General features: G+C 37.6%; 1 non-coding gene across 1 annotated transcript; it reads right to left on the bottom strand.

Moving 5' to 3' along the window:
• Positions 1-22,974: 22,974 nt before the first annotated feature.
• On the bottom strand, positions 22,975-23,081 carry LOC116527659. Its single transcript, XR_004258659.1, has one exon. It is a non-coding gene; the product is annotated as a U6 spliceosomal RNA (small nuclear RNA).
• Positions 23,082-26,782: the final 3,701 nt, after the last annotated feature.

The following is a 26,782-nucleotide window of genomic DNA, read 5'->3' as shown; positions in this document are numbered from 1 at the left end:
TTGAAGTTTTAACCCTAACAGCAACCCTGTAAGTGACGTAATATTGGCCCTATTTTGCAGATCTGGAAACTGAGGCTCAGCTTCACGTCACATTTTGATGAGTGGTGGAGGTAAAACTTCAAATTGGGTCTGTTTGCTCCATAGCCCCCTTCCCCTATTCTCTCCACAATGGGACAGTCCTTCATTTTAAGATAAACTACCTAATTAGTCCTGTTCACAGCTTGACCATGTCAGCAACTGTTCTGTAGAATAATTCTCTTTCTTTCTTATAGCTGCATTAGAGGAAGGGGGCAAAATCTGTTTTGCTGGTAACTCTACCTCCCCCTGTTCTAATCCTCCTCCTGGTGCCACACACTCTCTGTACCCAGAAACTTGTCTCCTGGGCTCCCACTGTGCCGTCTACTACCAAACAGCCTGCAGCCGTTCTGCTCTGGGCATGTTCTGGCCCCCTCCTTCAGTCACTGAATGCTTACCTGTCTCATACTCTGATCATTCCAGGTGTTAAAGCAAACTAAATATGGCCTGAGAAGGCCTTGGTACTTCTATATTTGCATCCCTGTGGATAAGCTGCAACCCAGCTTAATAGGTAGACAAGATTGAAAACCTAACTTAGGAGTATGCACCTGTAATAATAGCTGTATCATGGTCAATCCCAGCTGCTGTACTTCAACCATTCATACACTCCTGAGTTTGCAAACTATGTTCAAATAAGTCAAACTCCTAGCTGTAATCAATCCAGCCATTCTGTACCTCACTTCCAATTTCTGTACATCATCTCACCTTTTTTTTCGTTAATAAATCTTCTTCCACCACGTGGCTGTGCTGGAGTTTCTGTGATTCTGCTATGATTCTGGGGGCTGCCCAGTTTGCGAATAGTCCATTGCTCAATTTAACTCCTTTAAATTTAATTTGGCTGAAGTTTTTTTTTTTTTTTTTTTTTTTTTTTTTTTTAACACAGGCAACAATAGCAAACATGTTGAACTATTTTCTGCTCTTGCCCTAATGGATTTTAAATGACTTGTTTTAGTCCTATAAAGAGTTATAAGGCTGGACACAGTGGATCACACCAGTAGTCCCAGCATTTTGGGAGGCCAAGGAGGGCAAATCACGGGGTCAGGAGATCGAGACCATCCTGGCTAACATGATGAAACCCTGTCTCTACTAATACAAAAAATTAGCCAGGCATGGTGACACACACCTGTAATCCCAGCTACTCAGGAGGCTGAGGCAGGAGAATCACTTGAACCCGGGAGGCAGAGGTTGCTGTGAACTGGGATCACGCCACTGTACTCCAGCCTGGGCAACAGTGCAAGACTCTATCTCAAAAAATAAAATGAGTTATACATTCAACAAAAATGTAATGAGTGCTAATTAGGTGTCCAATGCTGCTACAGGTGCTAGATATTGAACAGTCCACAAAACAGTCCCTGCCCTCAGGAAGCCTACCTGCACACCCATTAATCTACCTGTCACTGTTCTGAGAGTGTGAAGGTACAGAGACAACCAATGCTTAGCATCTGCACATGGAGTTTACAAACAACTGGAAGCTCATAATTTAACCCCCACAAGTAGGAAATAATAATAGTGTTTATTGGGCATTTATTATGTAAAATGCCACACACACACACACACACACACACACACACACAGTGGACATTTTCCTAAGCCCTTTTTAGATATTATCTTAACTAAGTTTTACAACCTACCCACCATGGCATAGCCACCAACATTAGCCCAGTTTTGTAAAGGAGGAAACCTGTGACAGAGAGGAGTCAACTGGCTTGTCTATTGCTACACAGCTAGTGAATGGTGGAGCTAAAATGAGAAAGCAGGAAATTTAAGTCCAGAGGTGAAGTTCCCCATTCTACGGTACCAGGAACCTCTCTCAAAGAAAATATCTTAATGTGGAAAACCTTTCATGAGTAGAGATGTTCTCTGTAGATGTACTCACGGCAGCAGGAAGTTGAAAATCACCAAAATGTCTGACCTTAGGAGGATGCTAAGAAAATGTGAGTGCACTAAAATCTTGAGGAAGATCAATAGCCACTGGAAAACCCAGAGCAATGACCCCACTTCCCCAGCACCTGCATCACCTGGCAAAATCTTCTTAAGCCAGAGCAACACTGGGGGACCAGTTTTTATAATATCTTTCTGCTCTTACTTTTGTTCTTTCAGTTGTCTCAGTTATTTTCCCATTCTTATTTTTTTTCTCAGTAAACATTTTCGATAGCATACAAAATGTACATAATTTGAGATGCCCAAGACACAAAGCTGAACATGTCAATCGCATTATACTTTTTGGAATCACAAAGAGAGGGCTCAGCTGCCAGCACAAGATGGCATCTTTCCTCCTTTTAATTGCATGGATGTCTATGGTAATGGAAAGGGAAGAAGCAGGGAAGAAACTGTGGAAGATTCCACTACTGGTGCTTCCACAGCCTTGGTGAATGTTTCCTTGATTCAGGCTTGAACTGGACGTTGCCTTGATACCAAGGAGCTAAGTTGATTCCAGTTGCAAAATCTCTTTTATATTATCCCCAGATAATTAAGAGCAATAAAAAGTGAACAATAAAAAGCGAGAGGTGTCACCCTTTTTTTTGGCCAGTAACACTGCAAACTGGAACACAGTGGGTAATTTAACAATTTTAGTATGGTGGCAATGTAGTAAAATGCTAAATTTTTAATGACGTAAATTAAAGTGAGAAAAAGAAGAAAAACTGCATGTATAGTAGGATAAGCTTAAGCCTATATTTGTTAAATTCTGACAAGTGTATTGGATTTTATGATACACCTTTTGCATATCATAACCTGATCCAAGTTTTCTAATCAGCCCTTTTTTTTTTCTGTTTTTCTAACCTTGTTAGAAAGGCTCTTTTTGTGTCTGAAAATGACCTTAAGTCTATTTTTTTTAAATAGGGTATAAATAAATTAAAAAATTATTTTTATATCTCTTACTTCCTCCCTTATATTCTTTTATCTATTCTGGGCTTCGTCATCTCCCTCTTCTCAGTATAAATTCTGCCTTCTCAGGTCTGAAGATTATTTTTCTTGACAGAAAGTAAACAATTAGAGGTTGAGAGAAAGAAAATGCTTAAATTACTTGCCTTTGGTGTCAAGCTCCAGCTGAAATCTAAGTTGGGGAAAGAGCAGTGTGGGAGAGCTGATGGCCCGAAACAGGCAAAAACTGGAGAGGTGAACCCAGCATCTGATTTCTAAGAGCAAGGACCAATTAGCCAGAAATTGGCTGGGGGCTAGAGTCATAGGTCAAGATGGAAATTGCAAAATTGAGAGTCAGGTAGTCAAATTGAGTAAAGAGTGAAAAAAATAAAGAAAATGAATTCTAAAGGGAAGACACTGAGAGAGAGTGTATGAGAAAGGCAAAGGCAAGATTTTCTGGAATCTGGATGGCTGCAACTGTATTTGACTTCATTATGAAGAAGTCTCTCTTCATTATGAAGACCTGCCTTTTCCTATTTCTTGGGGTCTTATGAGCAACTGGTGACACAATGCAGCTCTGCTATATTCTCCTGTGACTGAGGCTTCTCTTGTCTTCCTGGGGTTTCTTCCATAGATTCCTGTTTCTGAAGCATTTTAAGTTTTGGCCAGTTGCAGGTGATACACTCTGAAAGTGTGTTCTTTGTGTAGTCAATTTGAAGCCTCAAAGCTTTTAAGGAAATAAACTAGAGTATCTAATAATGTACCAGTCCTTCCAAACAGGATCTGAGCTAGCTTTTTGTCTTTGCTTTGTCCCTGTGGATGGCACATGAAAGCACACAGGGAAAATGAATGCTTTTCCTCCCCAAAACTGGCCCCAAGCAATTTCTATGAATTGGTTGTCATTTTACAACAAATGGGACCAGCATTCCTCACAACATTAATAATATTATTATGCAAATTGGTTGCTTTTCAAGCCAACTGATCATTTTCTCTTTTCTTTTAAAAATAAAAAATATCCCTGTTTCTTCTATTGATTTTAAAGCATACCACCCACCAGGTCTTCCTTGGACGTACTAGCAGCTCTTGCATTTTAGTACCTGATGGAAACATCTAGCATCTATGTTTATTCATTCATTTGTTCATTCATTTATTCATACGCTCAAGAGACACTACTTAATAACATTATGGGTACAATACCAGTTTCTTTATAGTTTATGAAACGTTGTGCTAGTTGCCATTCTAGATTCCAAGGATTGAAAGACCACCCTGTGGAAGGGGAAGAATAATAAGTTCACAGGGGAAGAATAAGTAAGTCGAATAAAGAATACAGTGCAAACTTCGATGTGGAAGCAGACAGTAATTCCTGGAGTGTGGGGTAATTCCTGGAGTGTGGAAAAATACCAGAGCAGGTTTCATAAAGAAGTTTTGAGAGGATTAGGTGTTGATTTCACTTCTGATAACTAAGAAAAACTAAGGTTTAAGACTTTAGCAGGGAAGGATCAAAAGCTCAAAGAGAACTTGTCCTTGAGCAACTAAGCTTTTATTGCAATAGAAAACTGAAGCCATTTGCTGAAGTGGAAGTGTTACTAGGTAAAAGGTACAGGAGGTGGTACAATGCAGAGAGAATCTATCTCCAGGCATGGTCAGGGAAGCAAGCTTTCCGAGAGTTGACCCTAGTCACTACTGCCGGTGACTGTCCCCATATAGCAGGGAACCACTGAGAATCCATACTCTTGTCTAAGGTAACAAATAAGTTAGCAGAATTGCCAATAGCCTCGGGCATCTGGAAACCATTCTCATACCAGATCAACTACCATCCCAATACAGCTTCTTTGGAGGGTTCCACCACTCAAAATGTTCTTTGAAGGGGGAAAAAAATGAAAATGCCTTCCTTAAATAGGAAGTTTGGCCATCCTTGTACATGATGGCATGTTATTGACACGTTGCCCACACTCAATGACATAAAAAGTATAAAAGAGTAGATTGAGGCCTTTAAGTCAGGTCCATTTTTAAAGTTTTAGTGTCTGCAAGATATGTCGTCTTATTTTCTAATGCATCCCCAGGAGCCTTTAGCAGTACAGGGCATAAGACAGACATTCAAAAATTATTTGTTAAAGTGAATTGAATTAAGGGCTGTATTATATGAACAGATACAGTATGTCTGGAGCCAGATTAACTAGTTCTAAATTGTAACTCTATCACCTACGAACCACAGTTTTCTCCCCTTTAAAACAGGACTATGGCCAGGTGGTGGCTCATGTTTGGCCACATTCCTGTGGCTCGCGCCTGTAATCCCAACAATTTGGCAGGCCAGGGCGGGAGAATCACCTGAGGTCAAGAGTTCAAGTTCAGCCATGGTGAAAACCCATCTCCACTAAAAATACAAAAATTAGCTGGGCATAGTGGCACATGACTGTAATCCCAGCTATTCAGGAGGTTGAGGCAGGAAAACTGCTTGAGCCCAGTAGGTGGAGGTTATAGTTAGTGAGAGTGCACCAGTGTACTCCATCCTGGGCAACAGAGCAAGACTCCATCTCAAAACAAACAAACAAACAAAAACAAAAAACACACCAAAAAAACAGGAATACCAGGGTTGTGAAGAATAGATTATTAGAATATACCGAAACCACTTAAACCAAGGGCTGACACACAGTCATGCTATACCTGCCATATATTTGTTAGGATTCATATTGCTCATTTCTTAGTCAATGGCAAATCTTGAGCCTGAGATTTGAGGACTCAACTTTTACATACACTTGTTTTTCCAGAAGTTGTAGATGTTCAAAAGAATCTCAGGAAAACCTGGCTTCAAAGCAACTTTGTCTAATACAATACTGTGACACTTTCATTTCTCTGAGCCATTGAAATTACTTTCCCTTTGCATTAATTTTTCAACACTGTTCTTGTTGAGGTCCTTACTCTCCCTATTCCAAATCTAAGGCTTCTTTTTAAATTTTACTCAGCTGCTTTCTTTTGGAACATTTAAAGCTTTCAACCATATTATTCTTCAAATTATTTTTCTTTGGCATTTGGAAGAATGTTTCTTCCTGTTTCTCCTCCTAACTCTTAGGCATCTCCTTCTTGATCACCTTTGCCAACCTCTCCTTCTGCATTAAACTTATCAAAATAATCCATTAATGTGGAAACTACTGTAATTTCTGTCTTACATATGAGAAAATCGAGGCTTAGGTATCTTGCCTAATATCACGCAGCTAGTGTCTTCTTGGTTTGAATCTATACCAGTGAAGCCTGTGTCTGCATTGATGTATATTTTCTTGTTTATCCAATGAGATAGGACCAGATCATAAGGAATTTTGGAGACCATCCTGATAAAAATAATACTATTGATAATAACTAACGTATAGTCCTTGTTCCATGCTAGACACAATTCTTAAGTTTCACATATATTCAACCCTTTAATCTTCAAAGAGTACGATAAGGTAGGTACTGTTTTTTCATTTCACAAATGAGAAAACCAGTGTTCAATTTCTTAAGAATTTTAAGCAACTGGCCTTTATTCATAGGCAATTAGAGACGCAAAATTATCCCTAAAAAGTAGGGTGACATGACCCTGTTTTACTTCCACAGAAATATAAATTCCAGGAGTATGGAGGATAGATTGAAGGAATTTAATTGGTGCATGGAAACCCATTAGTAGGCTGTTAAGGATAGTCTGGATTCAAATGATAAAGGGTGCAGAAAAGAATGATGGAAAGAGGGAAAATCTTTAGGCATATGTTAGATGCTATTATCAAGATTTGGTGACTGGCTGAATATAGGTGGTGGGAAGCAAAGGGAAGATGTTTTTCAGGTTTCTTGACTGGAAGATTTTAAAAACGGTGTGTTTGTTTAGCCACATTCTACATTTTGGGTATTTAGTCTCTCAGATCGGCCTTGTGCCCTATTAGTCTTAATTACAGCATTTGCCTGGGTAAGCAGTTCCCTGCCAGGAGCCGCCATGGCCTCTGCTGCTTTCTCCAGCTGATGCTCACTGTGCTACCATCTTTTCCCTACAGCCCTGTTCTGGCTCAGGGAAGAGTATTTAGGCTGCTAGCTCTGTGGCCACTCCACGATTGCTGTTCAGTGACATGGCAACACCATTCTCCTTCTGCCAAGCACCAGCTGCTCCCTTGCTGGGAAAATAAAAACCTAAAATTGTTCTTGGCTGAGTCTTCAGCTCCTTGGCAGCCTCGAACTCACAGACTTTTCATACGCAACCCCACCCTGTGCACCCCACCTGCACTTTCTTAAATGATACCACAGGGTTGCAACTATCAGTTTCTGGCAAATATGACTCTTCTAGTGGATTTTTTTCACCTTGCCTTTTGTGATGAGTATTCTATTTTGAAGGTTAACTATTTATTGAGTATCCATTAGAACTGTGCCAGATATACATGAGATTCCGTGGATACAAAGATGATCAAGGCTATCCTGGTCTCAAGAACCTCTTGGGGCAATAGAGTGATTAACAACAATTAAGACAGAGTATGATACATGGCACAGAGGGAAGTAAAGAGTACGATGGGAGCCTGGAGGCAGCAGGCACTATGAATAGCCAATATTGGTTCAGCAGTGGGGATTCTGCCAAGACAAGCTCCTCAGAGCAACTGCCAGAGTGAGTCCTTAATGACAGGGAAGAGTTTCTTGGGTAAGAACATCAGAAGGCTTGTGGGTCAGAGCCAATAGGGCAAGATAACTTATTTTCAAAATAAGGAGGAAGCACTGCTGGTTGTGGGCTCAACAAACAGTTCCATATGCCTGTCAGGGAAAAGTTTGGGAGTATGTTGAGAGATGATGCTGGAGGTGGGACAAAGAGATAAATCATTAGTGGCCTTAACTATCAGCATTGACAGTGTGAAGTTTATCCACAAGATAGTAGATCTGAACAGGTTTAAGCAGGGGTATGATGTGTCAGATTTGCTCCTTAGAATTTATTCTGAAGCAATGTGGAAGTTAGATTGGAAGATTCTAAGTAAAGACATGGAATGCACGTAGGAGCCCTGGCAGCTAGGCAGGTGAGAACTATGGGGAATTATACAGAGGAAATAGAAATGGGAAGGGTGGAGAGTGAGAAGATTCAAGGGATTTATCAGAAGGTGCATTTGATGATATTTGGTGATTGACTGGATTGAAAGGAAAAACAGTGTCTGTGTTATTTCTTGAGCAAGAGAGCTTGACCTCTTTGAAAACAATTTCAATGAAATACACTCAACCACATTGTCATGTTATCTCCTGAGACACTAAATTTAGTTTCCGCCAAACTCCTTGTTTTGAAGTCATGAAGTTTTGTTTTTGTTTTTGTTTTTAACAAATGTCCTCCAATAATATGGTCTAGCTTTGAGTCCTGAAGGAGGATCTGTCATTGGCTAAAAATATCAAGTGTCCTAATGGGTATTTATGGATTATCAGTGGCCACAGGAACCCTTCTTCTCTTCCAATGCAGGAAACTCTTCAGTGTACAGTGATATGGTTTGGCTCTGTGTCCTCACCCAAATCTCACTTTAAATTGTAATAATCCCCATGTGTCAAGGGCAAGACCAGGTGGAGATAGTTGAATCATGTGTGCATTTTTCCTCATGCTGTTCTCATGATAGTGAGTTCTCACAAGATCTGATGGTTTTAAAAGGAACTTCCCCCTTTTCCTGGCACTCATTCTCTCTCCTGCCTCCTTGTGAAGCAGTCCCTTCCGTCGTGATTGTAAGTTTTCTGAGGCCTCCCCAGCAATACAGAACCATGAGTCAATTAAACCTCTTTCCTTTTAAAATTACCCAGCCTTGGGTATTTCTTTATAGCAGTGTGAGAACAGACTAATACAATGGTGCTTTGAAAAGCACAGCTCTCCCTTTTGGGAGTGAGTCACGTTGGTTTTGACACATCTCTACAGTGAGTGAAAAGAAATAATTCTAAAAGCTTACCAAATCTTCTCTCTTGTAAGACACCTACCAGCTAACCAGATAGTCAGTATCTTTCCTTTTCTTCTCCACTGAAATATCATCTTCATTTATCACTTTCATAACATCTGAAATGTAATCTTCAGATATGATATTACCTAACGTCTTGCCACATCCTTGAAGCCACACCAGAAATCACAGCAGCTTTTGATTCCTCATCTTTTTAGTGAGAATTGGTCTCATCCATTTTGTCCATTTATTTCATTAACTAAATGACTTATTGAGGCCCTACCATGAACCAGGCACTGGTATAGTCCCTGGGAACATGACACAGAATAGAACAAAGAGCTTCAGCCTCTAGAGGTTTCATTTGGTGAGAGAAGGCAGACGATGATGAAGGAAATGAAAAAATCTCTAGAAAGTTGGAGACTGAAATGCTACAAAGAAAATTAAAAAGTGTTATTGGGGATGGAGAGTGCTAGGTAATTTAGATTGGTCACTATGGAGGGTCTCATGGAGTCATGAGTGATCAGAAATAGGAGCAGCTATGTGGTGGGTTTAGACATGGTACTTTCTGCACAAAAGTCCTAAAGAAGGGGCAAGTTTAGCTTGTCCAGTATAATGAATGCTTCAGTGTGTTGGGAGCATAACTTATATGCAGTTTAGTTGACTTATTTTATTCTAGACTTTTTCATATTTGAACTCTGTGGGTTTCTAGGCTAATTGGATTATTTGCATACATATTGTTTCTTTCTAGAATCCTATACTCCTCAAGGGCAAGGGTATATCATATACTTCATCTGTTTCCCCCACAACTTCTAGCATAATACTAGGAACATTACTAGATGCTCAATAAATTCTTGCTAAATTCAATTGAATTTGCAGTAATAGGATTGTTTTTCCTAATATAAAGAATGAACAAAAGAAATATATACTAAAAACACAGTGACACTAAAAAAAGATTTAAAACGAGATAAGTTGCTCCAAAAAGACTGGAAGGGTATATTTTCATTTTCATGATTATCATACCCCATTTTGTTAAAGAGTCATCTTACTTTAGAAAGTCATTTTCTATGACAGCTGTCCACATTTTTGCGAGAGAAGAATTTGCCAACACGCAGCTTTGGTAATTACAAATTATTCCATTTGCTGATGAAACACAAGAGCAGGGAAGAAAATAAAATTTATTTTCTGTATCCAAGAGCCAATCCTCTGGGCAAAAAGCAGGGCGAGGGGCAGATTCCAGAACTCTGGGTCCAAGAGGGAAGGAGAGAGGGTGAATCTGAACAACAATAGGGAGAAGGAGTGGAGATACAAGTGAGGAAGTGCATCGAAGGACCGAAGAGTTAATAAACCAAGGTAGCCAAGCTAGAAACAGAATGAAAAATAACAGGGGAGTAAGAGGATGAGGGGCGTGGTTACAACCCAAGCAGGAAGGACTGGGTGCCCAGGGATCATCTGGGTAAAGTCAATGGGGTCCCTGATTATAACGACAACATCATTTTTACTCACATCCTTTAGTGAGCTCAGAGATTTACATTCTGCCCAGAACAGCTCACAATGTGACATTTGATTTCATGTCCTCATCTATGCTGATGGCCTGTCTCATTCCTTGGTGTCATGTTCCTCTGTTATAAGGATCCTTGTGGCTATGACCCCTGCTGCCATGGTAACACCTAAAAAAGCACATCATTATTTCAAACTGCTCCACCTCCACAACCATGATCTTGAAGTTTTTCCTTCCTGCTTCCACTTCTTCTTTCCATCAACCTCTTTAGCATAGCATTTCACCTTGGTCATACCCATTTATTGATTTATTCAGCAAATATTTAAAGAGCTCACTATAGATTAGGCACTGTTCTAAGTGCTGAGAATACAGTGGGGAAAATAGTCAAAGTCTTTTTCATGAAAGAAAATCACAGTTTCTAGAAATGAAAAATACATTTAAATATATAAAAGCTCTTTACATAAGGAAGAAATCTCTGCTTCACTCATACTCAGCAAAATACAAACGAAACACTATACTGAGATATCATTTTTTTACCTTTCAGGCTGGCAGAAATCCACTGATTGACAAGACCCCTGTTTTGCAGCCTTGTTTAGCAAGGCTATGAGGAAACAGAAACTTTTATACATGGCTGGTGGGAGTATAAATTGGTACAATACCGGTGGGGAGCAATTTGGCATTATCTATCAAAATTATACATGTATGTAGCCTTTTACTCACTTTAGGGAATTTCTTCCTAGATATATTTGTACATAGACAAAATACTGTATACATAAAGTTATTCATTGAATAAAGAGATATAAATTAGAGAGTACCCAAATGCTCATTAGTGGGGGTCTTGTTAAACAAACTGTCATATATAATGATACATTATACTACTGTAAATTGAACAATCCACAACTTCCAAATCCCCAAAACAAAAATAAACTGAAGACTCTCTGAATGCACTGATGGGAGAAAACTGCAGTATGGGAAGAATCAGTAGCCCAGTGATGTGTTTAATGAAAGCTCTATTCTGTGAAAAAATAAGAAGAAAGCAAAGAGCATATACTCATATATGCTTATACTTCCATAGGGAAACTGGAAAGACAGACAAGAATTTAATAAACGTAGCTAGCTTCTAGGGAAGAGGGGCTGAACAGATGAGCCACTACACGACTTTTCACTGTACATTAAAATCATTGGATTTTTAATAATATGCAAGACTTACTTAAAGCTATTGTAAAGTTATTCTCTCTGCCCTAACAGTCTAGTGAGAGAGATTGAAAATAAAGCAATAATAAGTACATAACATATGAAGCCACTTTTGCAAAATTACAACAGTAAGAGAAATTTTACAGTTGACTTCATCTTGTTTCTGACCTCCAAGCTGTCCTTGGTCATTTCTGGGCATAGGCCTACTTAACTTTGGGAGGAATTTAGTTGATAGTTTAACCATAAAGCAAAGATGATAACAGCTCTTCCCCAAACTAAACTGACATTGTAAAACTAATGAAAGGTCACAAGGTTAGGATTATGAGAAGGGCCTAAACTCTGCTAAACCATAGACATAGTCTCTATAATCCCTTACTGCTCAGGGGTCATGTGGCCAGAGGTCACAAGATTTGTGACTTTCCCAATTATCTCATAGATAACATCACTATTGTAGAATCTCAGATTGGTTTGTTTGAGATGTTTTTCAGACTGACCCCATCTGGACTCATGACCCATGACTCAAGTGATCACATGGCCCCACTCAGGGTTGGACTCAGCATACAAGGACCATTTTTCACACCTATATGATTCATTTCCCAACCAATCAGCAGCACCCATTCCCTAGACCCCTGCCCACCAAATTGTCCATAAAATCCCCTAACCTCCAACCCTATGGGGAGATTGATTTGAGTGATAATTTCAGTTCTCCCACATGAACTAGCCTCAAGTCAATTAATACTGCAGTCTCAGTGGATTGATTTTATCGGTACAATGGGCAGAAAGAACCCACTGGACAATTACACATAGTGTCCAATAGTGATCATTGATAAAAATAAAAAATAAAATTCAGTAAAGGGATGGGTAGTGAAAAGAGGTGCTACTTTAAATAGTCAAGCAAGGACACTTTGAGGAGGCAACATAGAAAGAGAAATCTGAAGGAAGTCAGAGAGGGCCATGGAGATATCTTGGGGAAGAGTAATCTGAGCAGAGGGAGCAGCTGTTGCAAACACCATACAGCCGAGACATACTTACTACTCTGGTCAAGGAACAGGCTGGAGATTTTGGAGCGATGTCCAGGGGCAAAATTTTGTAGGACCCGTAGGTCTTGGTGAGGGCTTTAGATTTTGTTTTCTATGTGAATTTTCCATTCTCTCTCAATGCTTTGCCAGTTCTTCCAGTCCCTTCTCTGTTCTGGCTTCATTATTTTTCTCCCATTCAGCCAAGGTGCCATGATCAAACTCTTCAACCTCCCTGGGCCCTACATATACAGCCATAACTTTATTTACCTTTGATTAAATTACTATTGTGTGCATCCCAGTGACAGTTCCAGACATCCTCCACTCTAGGCCACTGTTTCCTAATCACTCCACATTAGCTGATGACCTTACTTCCTACTTTAACAAGAATTGAATTCACTGAAGTTTCCTTTTTTTTTTTTTTTTTTTTTGGGATGGAGTTTCGCTCTTGTTACCCAGGCTGGAGTGCAATGGCGCGATCTCGGCTCACCACAACCTCCGCCTCCTGGGTTCAGGCAATTCTCCTGCCTCAGCCTCCTGAGTAGCTGGGATTACAGGCACGCACCACCATGCCCAGCTAATTTTTTTATTTTTTTTGTATTTTTAGTAGAGACGGAGTTTCACCGTGTTGACCAGGATGGTCTTGATCTCTTGACCTCGTGATCCACCCGCCTCGGCCTCCCAAAGTGCTGGGATTACAGGCTTGAGCCACCGCGCCTGGCCTGAAGTTTCCTTAACTGAACCCGCTGTTTCGTTTCTTCCAAACTTACTTCTCCATCTGTTAACCTGTCTTTGTGAGTGGCACAATCATTCACTCAATTGCTCCATCTGAACCCTAGGAATCATCCCTAAGGCCTTCTACACCCACATGGGACTAGTACCTTGGTACTATACCTCCTAAATATCTCTTAATTTTAGCCCATCTTTTCCAGGCTCACTGCCTCTGACTCAGACAGGTCCCTCAGCATTTATTTAATTACTGCAATAGCTTACAAATCAAGCTGCACTGTTTCCTGATCCTAATTCACTGACCACTCCCAAACACATGCACACTCCTCCTGCATTTCAAATAAATATAACTGCTTATATTCTGCTTCAGCTTAAATATCCTCTAACTATCATCAGGATAAAATAAAAATTGCTTGACAAGTGATATGAAGTTATTTATAACCTGGTCTCTGTTTACCTCCCTGGAGAAACATGTCTTAACTTCTTTCTACTTCTGTTTATCTCCAAAATGGGAATAATAATAGAAATAATCTCATGGGGTTATTATGAGGATTAAGGGGAAACAAGATTTTGTCTGAAAGGAACTTGACCGTGATAAGTCAACGCTGGTCATTATGATTCCCACTCATTTTCAACCCACCCTCACTCCCTCTTCATCATATAATGGTCCAAGGACTTTAAATTTCTCTAACTATTCTTTGCTCTCTTACTCTGAGTATATGCATTCTGTTTAGAATGTTCATCCTGCTCATCCATGTTTTCAGGCATCAGCTAGCACCCAGGGCCTGATTAGGCTATCTATGTCAGACAGAATCTTAAACTTACCCCCATTATACAGTGTTCATGCTCTGATGTAATCTTCCACCAACACTTGAGTATGGATGGAATCTGTGAATTGCGTCTAGACATACAGAACAAGTGGTTAAATCCACTCAATTATGTCACACAAGATTTCAGTCCCTATCTTCTTGCTGGAGTCTCTCTCTACCTTGCTGACTTTGAAGAAGCAAGCTGTAATGTTGGAGAATGCCACATGGCAAGGAACTGGAGACATCTTTCAGTTGTCACCTGGCGAGAGAATGAGACCATAATTATAGCACCTACAAAGCACTGATGCTATCAACAACTATGTGAACTTGGAAATGGATCTTTCCTCAATCAAACCTTAGACACCACAGCCCAAGCCAACACCTTGATTGTAGCCCTGTAAGATTTTGGAGAGGAGACAGTCAAAACATGTCCCCAAACCTGATCCATTGGTATTGAGAAATGATAAATCTGTGTTGCATTTAAGTGGCTGAATTTATAGTAATATCAGTATTCAGTAACAGATATCTGATATATTATCTACCTGTACTTTCTAACCATCCAACATATCTTGATTATAGTACTTATTTCTTGTTGTTGGAAGTCTCTGTTCAATTTATGTCTCTTCTCTGGCTTTGGAGACAAGTGAGGGAGTTGACTGTATTTTTCTCTATATCCTGAGTGTCTTGAACAACACCTGTGGTCTGGTTGGTACCTCATAAACATTTGTTAAATATATTTCTCTCCTATAATACTTTCCAAATACTTGATGACAAAGGGATTATAATCTTGATTAGGTGCAAGAGGATGAAATTCCTTTTGCAAGTGTCTGAAAATGAAATAGATCCCAAGGGGGTAAAAATGACAACTGCATGGTGATGTATGTCTAAATCCAACTTTTTAATGGAGTCATCCTGATTAATGAGGTTCTTTATTTGCACAGTCACTAGAAAAAAATTTAAAGTTCTGTTTCCTCTAATGGTCTACTTTCAAAGGCTCTGCCCTCTCATTATGAATAATCAAATACAACCCTGAAAAATGAGCAAACTTGAAATGACTAACTTTTAGCTTTTAAGGTCTATTATCAAGTGAAAAGTAAAATATTCTTTTTATAAAACTGATGTTATGCTTTCACTTGGATAATTTAATACTTTGAAAAATGGCAGTATTCTTGTTTCATCTTCTGGTTAATTAATCTGTTTGAGGAGTTTTCTGGCTGAGAATAATCCAAGAATTTGGGCTTTAAGTTTTTTTTTTTGGGAAGTTGATGAGATGAAGTACTAGATTATATTATTCTCATTTTTTGAATGTAATTATGCTACAATGAAATTGTAGCATAATTACATGAAATTATAATACAAATTTTAGACATAAACCACAAGTGACTTAGAATAATACTTATTTTTAACCAGTAAATAATCAAATAACTATTTACTGAAGTGAATTAAGTCTAGTGTTTATTGTAGTAAATACAATACATCTGCATGAAGATCAAGCAAAGTCTTTGGGGTGAAACGATGCAGGCTTGTGTCACAGCTCCAACTACTGCGAGCTATGTGATCTTAAAGAGAGCTGCTGATGTTTTGTGTGTATTTTTACTCCTCCTATAACTCAAGCTCAGAGAAAAGGGTTTTGAAAAGACAAGGAGTGCTTGATATCATACCAGTGTTGATGCTACTAATTAACATGGTACTGGATGTAAGAGGAAATAAAAAGAAATAAAGATTGGAAGAAAATAAAGAAAATAAAAGTAAAATAACCTAAAACACTATTAGGACTAATATGATATTTTTACAATGTAGCTAAATATAGGACCAAAATGCAAAATTAATAATAGTTTCTACACAAACAATAAGACACCAGAAAATTTAATAAAAACTATATATCATCAACAGCAACAAGCATTCCTTAAATAGGAACACATAAAACCTACGGAGAAGACTTTAGATCTTAAATTAAAAATATAATCTGAGTAAATAAAAAGACAATTATGCTCTTGAATGGTACCACCTAATATAAAGGTATAAATTCTCCCCTAAATTTACCCACAATTTTGCAATTCCAATAAAATCTTAGTTGGTTTTTTTTTCAGGAACTCAGTTAACACTCTAAAATTTGGAATTAATGGAATTTTTGTCATAATGGAATATTATGGAAAAATTAATAACTCCAAATTGTCAAGCCAACACTAAAAACCATAGTAAAGAAAGAAGGACTTGCCCTGTTGATGGTGATATTAAGACATGTAATAAAGGCAAGGTGAGGACATCACCCTGTCAGGACTGTGATTGCAGTTATCTTAAATCCACAGATTCCATGATTTAATCATGGAATTAACAATTCTGTGATAATAATTTTACTATTAATTAATTAATAGTAAAATGGATAGATTACATCATGGAATATATGAATTTAAGATGACCACAATCACAGTCCTGACAGGGCGTTTTGTTTAGTTTCGTTCTGTGTATGTGGAAACTGTGACACATTGGTTCTAAAATTTAGATGAAAGAACAAAGATCAGGGATTGTCCAAAATATTCCTGAAGGAGAAAACTATGTGGGTGAATGGCATACAAAATGTCTGAACTTATTTTTAAGCTATGGTAATTATCATTATTGCAAGGACAGATAAATTGATCAATGGAGCAGAATATAGAACTCCCTAAGCTGACTCACAAATACGTGGAAATCTAGTGACCAATATGGCTTTATAGAACAGTGAGGAAAGGATGTATCTTGCAATAAATGGTGTTGGGAGAGTCATGCATATGGATAAAATGACATGGAGCTTTTATATCACACCATACATGAAAATCAATTGCAGTTGGATTATAGACTTAAATATGAAAGACAAAACTATAACTTTCAGAAGACAATATAAGAAAATATATTTACAATCTTGGGATAAAGAGTTGTTAAACAAAAGTTAAAAATGCAAACCAAAAAGAAAATTATTAATACATTTTATTGCATTAGGTTTAACCGCTATTAAAAGCAATCATAAAGAAAATAAAAAATCAAGCTATGCATTGACATAAAATATCAAAAGCCATAATTGTCAATAGGTTAAGGACCAGGAAATACACACACACACACACACACATACACACACACACACACACATACACACACACACACACATACACACACACACAGAGCATGTGAGAGAGAACCAAAAATCAATCTGATTAAAAAAATACACAAAAGACAGAGGAGGAGGTAATAAGAATAAAAATGAATATATGAAAAGATGCTCAACCTCATCAATAGTCATGAAAATGCAAGTTAACAGTACAATGTCCATTAGTAGTAAAATAGATAGACAAATTATAATAAGTTTCTATAACAAAATATTATAGAGATAATGCATGAACTGCAACTACCCAACACAAAGATCCATTGTCATAATGGCACTAGGAAGGACACACAGAATGTTCTGTTTCTTACATTGATGTGGTATACACAGGAGCTTATTGTCCTGATAGTAATTATATCTTAGATTACCTTATAAATATACTTTTTGTATCTAATAAATATTGGATCTAAATTACTTTTTATAAGAAGTTATGAGTGTTTTCAGGTATGGTGTCTACTCGAATCCTACCCTACAGATGCACAAGGAGATCTGGGTAGGCATGCTAATTGTGAATTATAAGATTTTTTTGGACTCAGGAGAAAGTAGTTTTTACTTCAAATATTCCTCATAAACTGATACTAAAATTGACTGTATATTTATGTGGCTTAAAGTAACAGTAGCAAGTTTTGATTCCTTAAGGGAAGTCAGAGGAAAATATGGGGCCTGGTTACATTTCCATGAAGAGTCCTAAGAACTTTCTCACTAAGCTACAGTTTGAATGTTTCATCCTCTCCAGAATTTATGTTAAAAATCCCCAATGCAACAGTATTAAGAGGTGGGTTTTTAGGAGGTGATTAGGTCATGAGGGCTCTGCTCTCATGGACGGGAGTCATAAAAGGGCTGGAGGAGGCTAGCTAGGCCCTTGGGCCCTTCCGTTTTTCTGCCATGTGAGAACACGGCAATTATCCTCTCGGAGGATGCAGCAACAAGTCACATCTTAGAAGCAGAAATAAACTCTTTTCAAACACCAAACCTGCTGGGGCCTTGAACTTAACTTCCCAGCCTCCAGAACTGTGACCAAAAATAAAAAAAAATTCTGTTGTTTATAAATTACCTTAAGCATTTTTATAGCAGCACAAATGGACTAAGACACTGCACAAATTTTAAAGAAACATAGGGAAACAAATAAAGATTCTCGTGATTATTTCCCAAAGTCCTGTTCATTCAACCCACTTCATAGGGTAATTAAGAAAATCAGATGAGATAATGAATATAGAATGGCCTGTCACATGATCAGTGCAACAAATATTAGGATATATCATTATCATTACTTTATCATAGGGTAGAATTATGAAATGATTTATTTTTTGTATATGGAAGTTTTCGCATATATAGATCTGCTAAAATATAATCATTGAAGTTAGGGGAATTAACTTTACCACATTTATGATCCATGAAAAATTGTGGGTATTGAATTTTTTAATATTTGGTGTGTTCAGACAATTTGCTTAATTCAGAACAGCTGTCTGAGGCCAGAAATCTCCCCCAGTAAGAGAATTGTGGAAATAGTATGCACCATGTGCACATTGTCACTGTAAACCACGGGCTGACCTTGATTCTTAAATGCAGCCATCATTTCTTTTTAACATGTCTTCCTAGCCTATGTCTTCATTTATTTACTTTCTTAGCAGGAGAGACAAAAGTTTCTTGTGAAGTTAAGAGTTTGAAACTTTGTTCCTAAGTTTAATCTCTTGTTTTGCCAAATTGGGTTTGGCCATAACATATTCAGGCAAAGAAAAACAAAACAGGAATCTGGGTCAAGTACTGAGCCCCCAGTGTGAGTCCAATGCAGGTGATAAATGGATTACTGAGTAGTCAAGGGCTTAATGAGAAGCATTAAATATAAGCAATTTAAAAAATAAATTGAAGTAGAAATCTGGGGCATTAAATTGTATCTGTCTGTACTTTATAGGATTACATCTGGACCATTTGGGGGGCAATGAAAAGATATGGCATAACTTATGTAATAAGTAATATCAAAATAGAAAGACAACCTTTTAAAATGTAATAAAAGGAGAGATATGTTTTATGTAGACTTCCTTCATACTCTCATTTGGCAGCTTAATATCTCTATATTTAAAAAAGCGAATGCATGATATCCAAATAAGAGAAACTAGATATGGCAAGATGAGCATTTGTTTGTGCTATCTTCTTACCTCCTCCCTATAATCACACTTTTATGCTGGATGCTCTTTGATTATATTCATTTTGAATTTTTACAACATTGTGTATAGAATAGACAAAAGATTAAAACCATATGTTTGTTGATGATCTGGTTCAAAGATGAATAGAGAAATGATGTTTCTATATGTTTTATGTATTTCCTAAGACCAAAAATGGGACTTTCCAGCTGTTATTGTCTTGCAGAAGTACACATTCCCTATGGAGCAAATATGCTTCCTTTCTGTTCCCACTGAGATGATTTGCTGATTCTGATGAACCCCAGGTCCCGAGTCAGGCAGAGAATTATTCAGATGATTGCCCTAATTTCCGGCTGTTCCTAGCCTAGGAAAACTCGACTCTAAGTGATCTTCCTGCAAATTACTCTTGCCTCTGACTTATTCACCAGTTCAGTAGTCCCTAATCCACCATTCTTTGTCATTGCATAATCGAAGCATATTCTTCTCCATTACTGTCATACAATATCAATGTTGTAATCTGTTTGTAATTAGGACCACTCAAAAAATCCATCTTTTCTTTATCCCCTTTCCCCATGAACTTTATAGAAGAATAAACATGCCAGTATTATTCTCTCCCACAAACAGAAATCAATCCATACCAAATTCTCTGGTGTGAAGTGTAGTAGCTTGCCACTGAAGATAAAGTTATATTTACTTCAAGACATGTCACTCTACACAAACTTTATCAGACCTGTAGTAAATTAAAATGCATGCCTGTTTAGGCATTGAAAAAAAGAAATCATTTTGAAAAATGTAATCCACTGACTCAAAGTCATGGAATGAATGTACCATATGCCAGTAATGATGTGCTTCAAAGAATGATGAGTTTTATTGTGTTGAGCTTGCTTTAAAGTACCTTGACGTCATAGTCAGTGTATTTACTGCTGGCCTGTGAACGAAGCCCTAGTCCCAGTTTTCTGAATAATGACGTAAGGGGAAGATGCTGGGTGCAATTTAGTGGATTTAGGGGTTTTAGTGGTTTTTGTTTTTTAATTATGGCATGCTGCCTTGCTAATTTCACTTCTTCTTTCCATTTGCTTTGGAGTAACGTAACTTAGAAAATTTCATAAATAAAAGGTTATTTTAATAATTAATGCTGACATATCAACTTCAAGGCAAGCCAGTCCATTTATAAGAAACCTCTTTATCTTTTTAATTCAAATTAAATAAGCTCTTCTTTGGAGGTTATCTCTTTGAAGATGCCTATTAAAAATAGTAGAATATACCAGACATTATTTCCCTATAGCCATTTGCATTATTTTTACTCTTTGCTAGAACTGTGCATATAGTAGGAGCAGGATAAATGCCTGCTCCTGAGAATAAAGTACTAAACTTCCAACATGTTGTATTTTCTTTCTTAAAGAGTTTATATAGTCTGGTAGCTGGATATTTGTCCATACTTGAAATCACAATTTGAAACAACCCAAAGCAGAAGTAGTTAGCACAGGGTAACAAAGATCCATGACTACAAAATTAAATTTAGAGTAAGATAGAAGAGATTGTGTACTGTCTGCCTTATGTACTCTGAAATGTAATTAATTCTTCAGAAAAAACAAAACAATAATAAACACAAAACAAAACTAAGTAGAAAACAGAAGGATTTCCTAACCACAGGGCTTCAAGAAACCATGAAAAGAAAAAGGAAAAAGTCATTATATGAATGTTAACAATATCCTTTTAAGCAAGTTATCTTTTTTAAAGTGGCATTCATTACAATTGTAACAATTGAATGAACATCAGATTTCCTGGTGAATGACACTGAACACAATATTGCTTTTCTTTGAATATTTCATAAGTCAGTGTTCATAAGCCTGGTTTGGGAGGACAACGGAATACTACCTTATCTTAAGGCTCGTAATTTGCTTTCTATATTACCGAAACTCACAAAAGAAATTAGGAACATCTGAAAGAACAGGTGTATGAAGTTTTCTGTATATCCTTCATGTATTTGTCATGCAAAAAAAAAGTATCCATTCCCTCAGTTTTTAGTGAGGGCCCACTGTGGTCCAAATAGTGTGTCTGGAACATGGTTTATGATGATGAGTGAGTTGGCAATACCCTATTCCTACTGAGCATAAGTTTTTTTTTTTTTTTTAATATATATTTTATTGCATTTTGGGTTTTGGGGTACATATGAAGAACATGCAGGATTGTTGCATAGGTAATGTGGTTTGCTGCCTTCCTCCCCATCACCTATATCTGGCATTTATTCCCATGTTATCCCTCTCCAAGTCCCCATACCCCACTGTCCCTCCTCTAGTTCCCCCACCACAGACCTCAGTGTGTGATGCTCCCCTCACTGTGTCCATGTGTTCTCATTGTTCAATACCCACCTATAAGTAAGAACATGTGGTGTTTGATTTTCTGTTCTTGTGTCAGTTTGCTGAGAATGATGGTTTCCAGTTTCATCCATGTCCCTACAAAGGACACAAACTCATTGTTTTTTATGACTGCATAGTATTCCATGGTGCATATGTGCCACATTTTTCCTGTCCAGTCTATCATTGATGGGCATCTGGGTTGGTTCCAAGTCTTTGCTATTGCAAACAGTGCTGCAATGAACATTCGTGTATATGTGTCCTTATAATAGAATGATTTATAATCTTTTGGATATACACCCAGTAATAGGATTGCTCGGTCAAATGGAATTTCTATTTCTATGTCCTTGAGGAAGCTCCACACTGTCTTCCACAATGGTTAAACTAATTTACACTCCCACCAACAGTGTAAAAGTGTTCCTATTTCTCCACATCCTATCCAAGATCTGTTGTCTCCAGAATTTTTAATGATTGCCATTCTAACTGAGATGATATCTCAATGTAGTTTTGATTTGCATTTCTCTAATGACCAGTGATGATTAGCATTTTTTCATATGCTTGTTGGCCTCATTTATATCTTCTTTTGTAAAGTGTCTGTTCATATCCTTCACCCACTTTTGAATGGGCCTGTTTGTTTTCTTGTAAATCTGTTTTAGTTCTTTGTAGATTCTGGATATTAGCCCTTTGTCAGAAGGGTAGATTGCAAAAATTTTTTCCCATTCTGTTGGTTGCCGATTTACTCTAATGATTGTTTCTTTTGCTGTGCAGAAGCTCTGGAGTTTAATTAGGTCCCATTGGTCTATTTTGGCTTTTGTTGCCAATGCTTTTGGTGTTTTAGTCATGAAGTCCTTGCCTATGCCTATGTCCTGAATGGTTTTGCCTAGATTTTCTTCCAGGGTTTTTATGATGTTAGGTCTTATGTTTAAGTTTTTAATCCAACTGGTGTTAATTTTAGTGTAAGGTGTCAGGAAGGGTTCCAGTTTCTTCTTTCTGCACACTGCTAGCCAGTTTTCCCAACACCATTTATTAAACAGGGAATCCTTTCCCCAATGCTTGTTTTTGTCAGGTTTGTCAAAGATCAGATGGTTGTAGATGTGTGGCATTGCCTCCGAGACTTCTGTTCTGTTCCATTGGTCTATATCTCTGTCTTAGTACCAGTGCCATGCTGTTTTGATTACTGTAGCATTGTAGTATAGTTTGAAGTCAGGTAGTGTGATGCCTCCAGCTTTGTTCTTTTTGCTTAGAATTGACTTGGCTAAAAATATGGAATGCTTCACGAATTTGCATGTCATCCTTGAGCAGGGACCATGCTAATCTTCTCTGTATTGTTCAAATTTTAGTATATGTGCTGCTGAAGTGAGCACAAGCATAAGTTTTAGTAGTGCAAGAGAGACTGAAAATGAGTAAGCAAAGGCATACAACTATTGCTGGTTGCATTATATTTGAGAAAGGAAATAAACAGGTTGGGAAAGAATAAAATGCTGGACCCTACTTAGATTTAGTGCTTAAGGAAGCCCCCTCTAAGTTATGGCAGTTGATTTTTATTATTTATTTATTTATTTATTTAATGAGACAAGGTCTCACTCTGTGGCCCACTCTGGAGTACAGTTGTGCAATTGTGGCTCACTGCAGCCTCGACCTCCTGGGCTCAAGCAACCCTTTCACTTAAGCCTCCTGAGTAGCTGCGATCACAGGCACAACACCACTTATGCCTGGCTACTGTTTTATTCTTTTATTTTTACTTTTGGTAGAGACAGAGCCTTGCTATGTTGCCTAGGCTGGTCTCAAATTCCAGAGCTCAAGCAATCCTCTTGTCTTGGCCTCCCAAAGTGCTGGCATTGCAGGTGTGAGCCACTACACCTGGCCAGTTATAGCGATTAAGATGAGACTTGAAACATGAGAAGGTGGTTGCTGAGGAATGATCCAGGTGGAGGGATGTATTAGTCCGTTTTCATGCTGCTGATAATGACATACCTGAGACTGGGCAATTTGCAAAAGAAAGAGGTTTTATTGGACTTACAGTTTCATGTGGCTGGGGAAGCCTCACAATCATGGTGGAAGGCAAGGAGGAGCAAGTCACATTTTACATGGATAGCAGCAGGCAAAAAGAGAATGAGAAAGATGAAGAAGTGGAAACCCTTGATAAAACCATCAGATCTCGTGAGACTTATTCACTACCACGAGAACAGTATGTGGAAAACTGCATCCATCATTCAATTATTTCCCACGAGCTCCCTCCCACAATAGGTAGGAGTGATGAGAGTACAATTCAATGAGATTGGGTGGGGACACAGAACCAAACCATATGAAGAGAACACCAAGTAAGATGTTCCTGAGGCAGCCAAGAGCTTGTGGTGTTCTCAGTATCAGTAGAAGACCACATGGCTGAAGAGTGGAGAGTGAGGGGCAGACAGGCAGCACAAATGAAAGTTGAAAAAGCTATCTCAGGGCCTAGTCATACAGGGCCTTGCAAGCAACGCAAAGAGCTTGATGTGACTATCTTATTTTAAGAGCACTAGGAAGTCACAGAGACAATCCCCAGGTTTCACTTGCAAAGGAGAAAAATCAACTTTCCCTTCCCAGGGGTATAAATAATGTGACATTCTTTTTTGTTGAATGCAACTGTCTGGAAATGTCGAGATAACTAACACACTGATAACTTCAGAAGAAATATTGAAAAATTCAGAGGAAATATCACAGATACTAATGTGTTATATGAGGGGAAACAAAAGTACTGTGCATTATAATGAGCAGGCATTGAGGCTAGATCCTTCTAATATTTTTTGTTGTTGTTGTTGTTGCTTGGCAAATTACTTAATATCTTTGTGTTAAAATTTCCTTTTCTGTAATATTGCAATAATAACATCAAATTCACCAAACTATTTTAAAATTCCTATAATACTATATATGGAAATGTAACATGAAGATTGAGAACTAACAGAGAAACAAATTTTATTAAAATATCCTAATATGTTTACCTGGCTTCCAAGTATGAATATTTTATTATGTCAACATATAGAGGAAGCTTTTGTATAAATGACCAACATGGATTTTTCCATCTTTTTCTATCAAAAGATGGTCAACCTTAATGCCTTCCATTATGAAATAAAGCACCCATTGAAACCCAAGTGATAGTAATTAGCATCATTTTTTTTTGTATTGTGAAAAGGTTTTGATAGATTCTCAGTAAGAATATCATAATATATCTATATAGATAAAACATATATTGGAATGTATAAAAGTGCCTTTCTTTTCATTTAACTTATTAAGTTTCTAAACCTCACCTGACTGCCAATATGTCTAAACCTCACCTGACTGTCAATCTTTTGACATTTTTCTACTATAAGAAATAAAAATTAAAATAAAAAGCACTCTCTGAAAGCTACAGATTATGATCATCTGAATAAAAAGGTATCTATGTGTATGTCTATTTTTTTGTGTGTGTGAGTGTGTGACTGATCCAGGCACAGCAGAGTGGACAAATTCAAATGAAAGAGGTCTTAAGGGGAACATAATTCTATGTTGGACCACATCTTTATGAATATAATCCCATCAACTAATTATAGTGGGTGCTGAAACACATTACTGAAATCTATTATGTGAAATAAAACTTACTATCGAAGCATAATTTCCACATACTGTGGAGAGTTAATTATTAAATATATTATCCATTGCACAAAAACAGTGTGGATAATGATGTTTTGGCTAGGTCCAAGGGTGACTGACAGAAAACAATGTCAATGTCATCATCAATAGTGTGCCTATTTCATACTGATAAAATTATTAGATTTACTTCTGTGGCATATCTTTTTTAAAAATACAGAAAGTAGCATATTCTCATTGTGTAAAATTGAAACACATACACACACACACCCAGGAAATTAGTACCAGGAATCCCAGTCCTTACTATCCCATAATTTTGGAGTACTTTTTTTCTTTTGGAGACCCGAGTCTCACTGTCACCCAGGCTAGAGTGCACTGGCTCAATCTTGGCTCACCTCAACCTCTGCTTCCTGGTTTCAAGCAATTCTTCCACCTCAGCCTCCCAAGTAGCTGGAGTTACAGGCATGCACCATCATACCTCGCTATTTTTGTATTTTTAGTAGAGGCCGGGTCTTGTCATGTTGCCCAGGCTGGTCCCAAACTCCTGGCCTGATCTGCCCGCCTCAGCCTCCCAAAGTGCTGGAATTACAGGCGTGAGCCACCACACCAGTCAGTTTGGGAGTAATTTTTTCAGACATTGTATAATTATTACCCCTAGATTTTAATTTATAAAATGGAATGACATAAGCACGTAATTTTCTGTCCTACTTTCTTCATATTGTATTTGGAAAATTTTCCCACACAATATCATACCCTTTTAATTATAATTTTATTTGGTACTTAAGTTCCTCAGAAATTTTGTTAGAATTTTATAAAGTTATTGAGTTATTTGCATAAAACTAACATCTTCATAAGGTACCTTATTCCTCTGAAGGCAGATAATATTTTTCTTCATCTATTTAAGTCTTCTTTTTTAATCTCAATTGCAACCTGTTCTTTGTTTCTCACAGGCCATGCACACTGCTTGTTCAGTTCATTGCTAGGGGTTTTCCCTTGCTCCATAGTTAAGAACTCTTACTCTATTCTAATTTCAAACTGGTCATTGCTGAAATATAGGAAAAGCTATTGATTTGTCTATTTATTTTATTAGCAACTAACTTATTAAATTTACTTGCTAGTTGACTCTCCTGGTGGAAAAACATATAACAGACAAAAAATGAATTGTTTTACTTTTTTGGCTATTTTTATCTTATATACATTTCTTGACTTATTAAATTAGCAACAGTACCTTGAATAATGTTAAGTTACAGTTATGACAGCACGTATCCTTGGGATTAATGATAATCTTGTTAATGTCTCATTGTCAGTTATGATATTGACTGCTATTCCTGTACAACTATTTTTTATCTTATTAAATTTCTTTCTCGACTTAATTTATAATAATTTCTACATTTAATTCAAGAAGACTTTTTATGTTTTATCAAAAGATCACCATTCTCTGAATGTTCATATGTTATCTGTG

This window comes from Sapajus apella, unplaced genomic scaffold, assembly GCF_009761245.1.
Source record: "Sapajus apella isolate SASKATOON/1434 unplaced genomic scaffold, GSC_monkey_1.0 scaffold2, whole genome shotgun sequence".
NCBI lineage: Eukaryota > Metazoa > Chordata > Mammalia > Primates > Cebidae > Sapajus > Sapajus apella.
The sequence above is the reverse complement of the archived record's forward strand: the minus strand, read 5'-3'. Positions and strand labels throughout refer to the sequence as shown.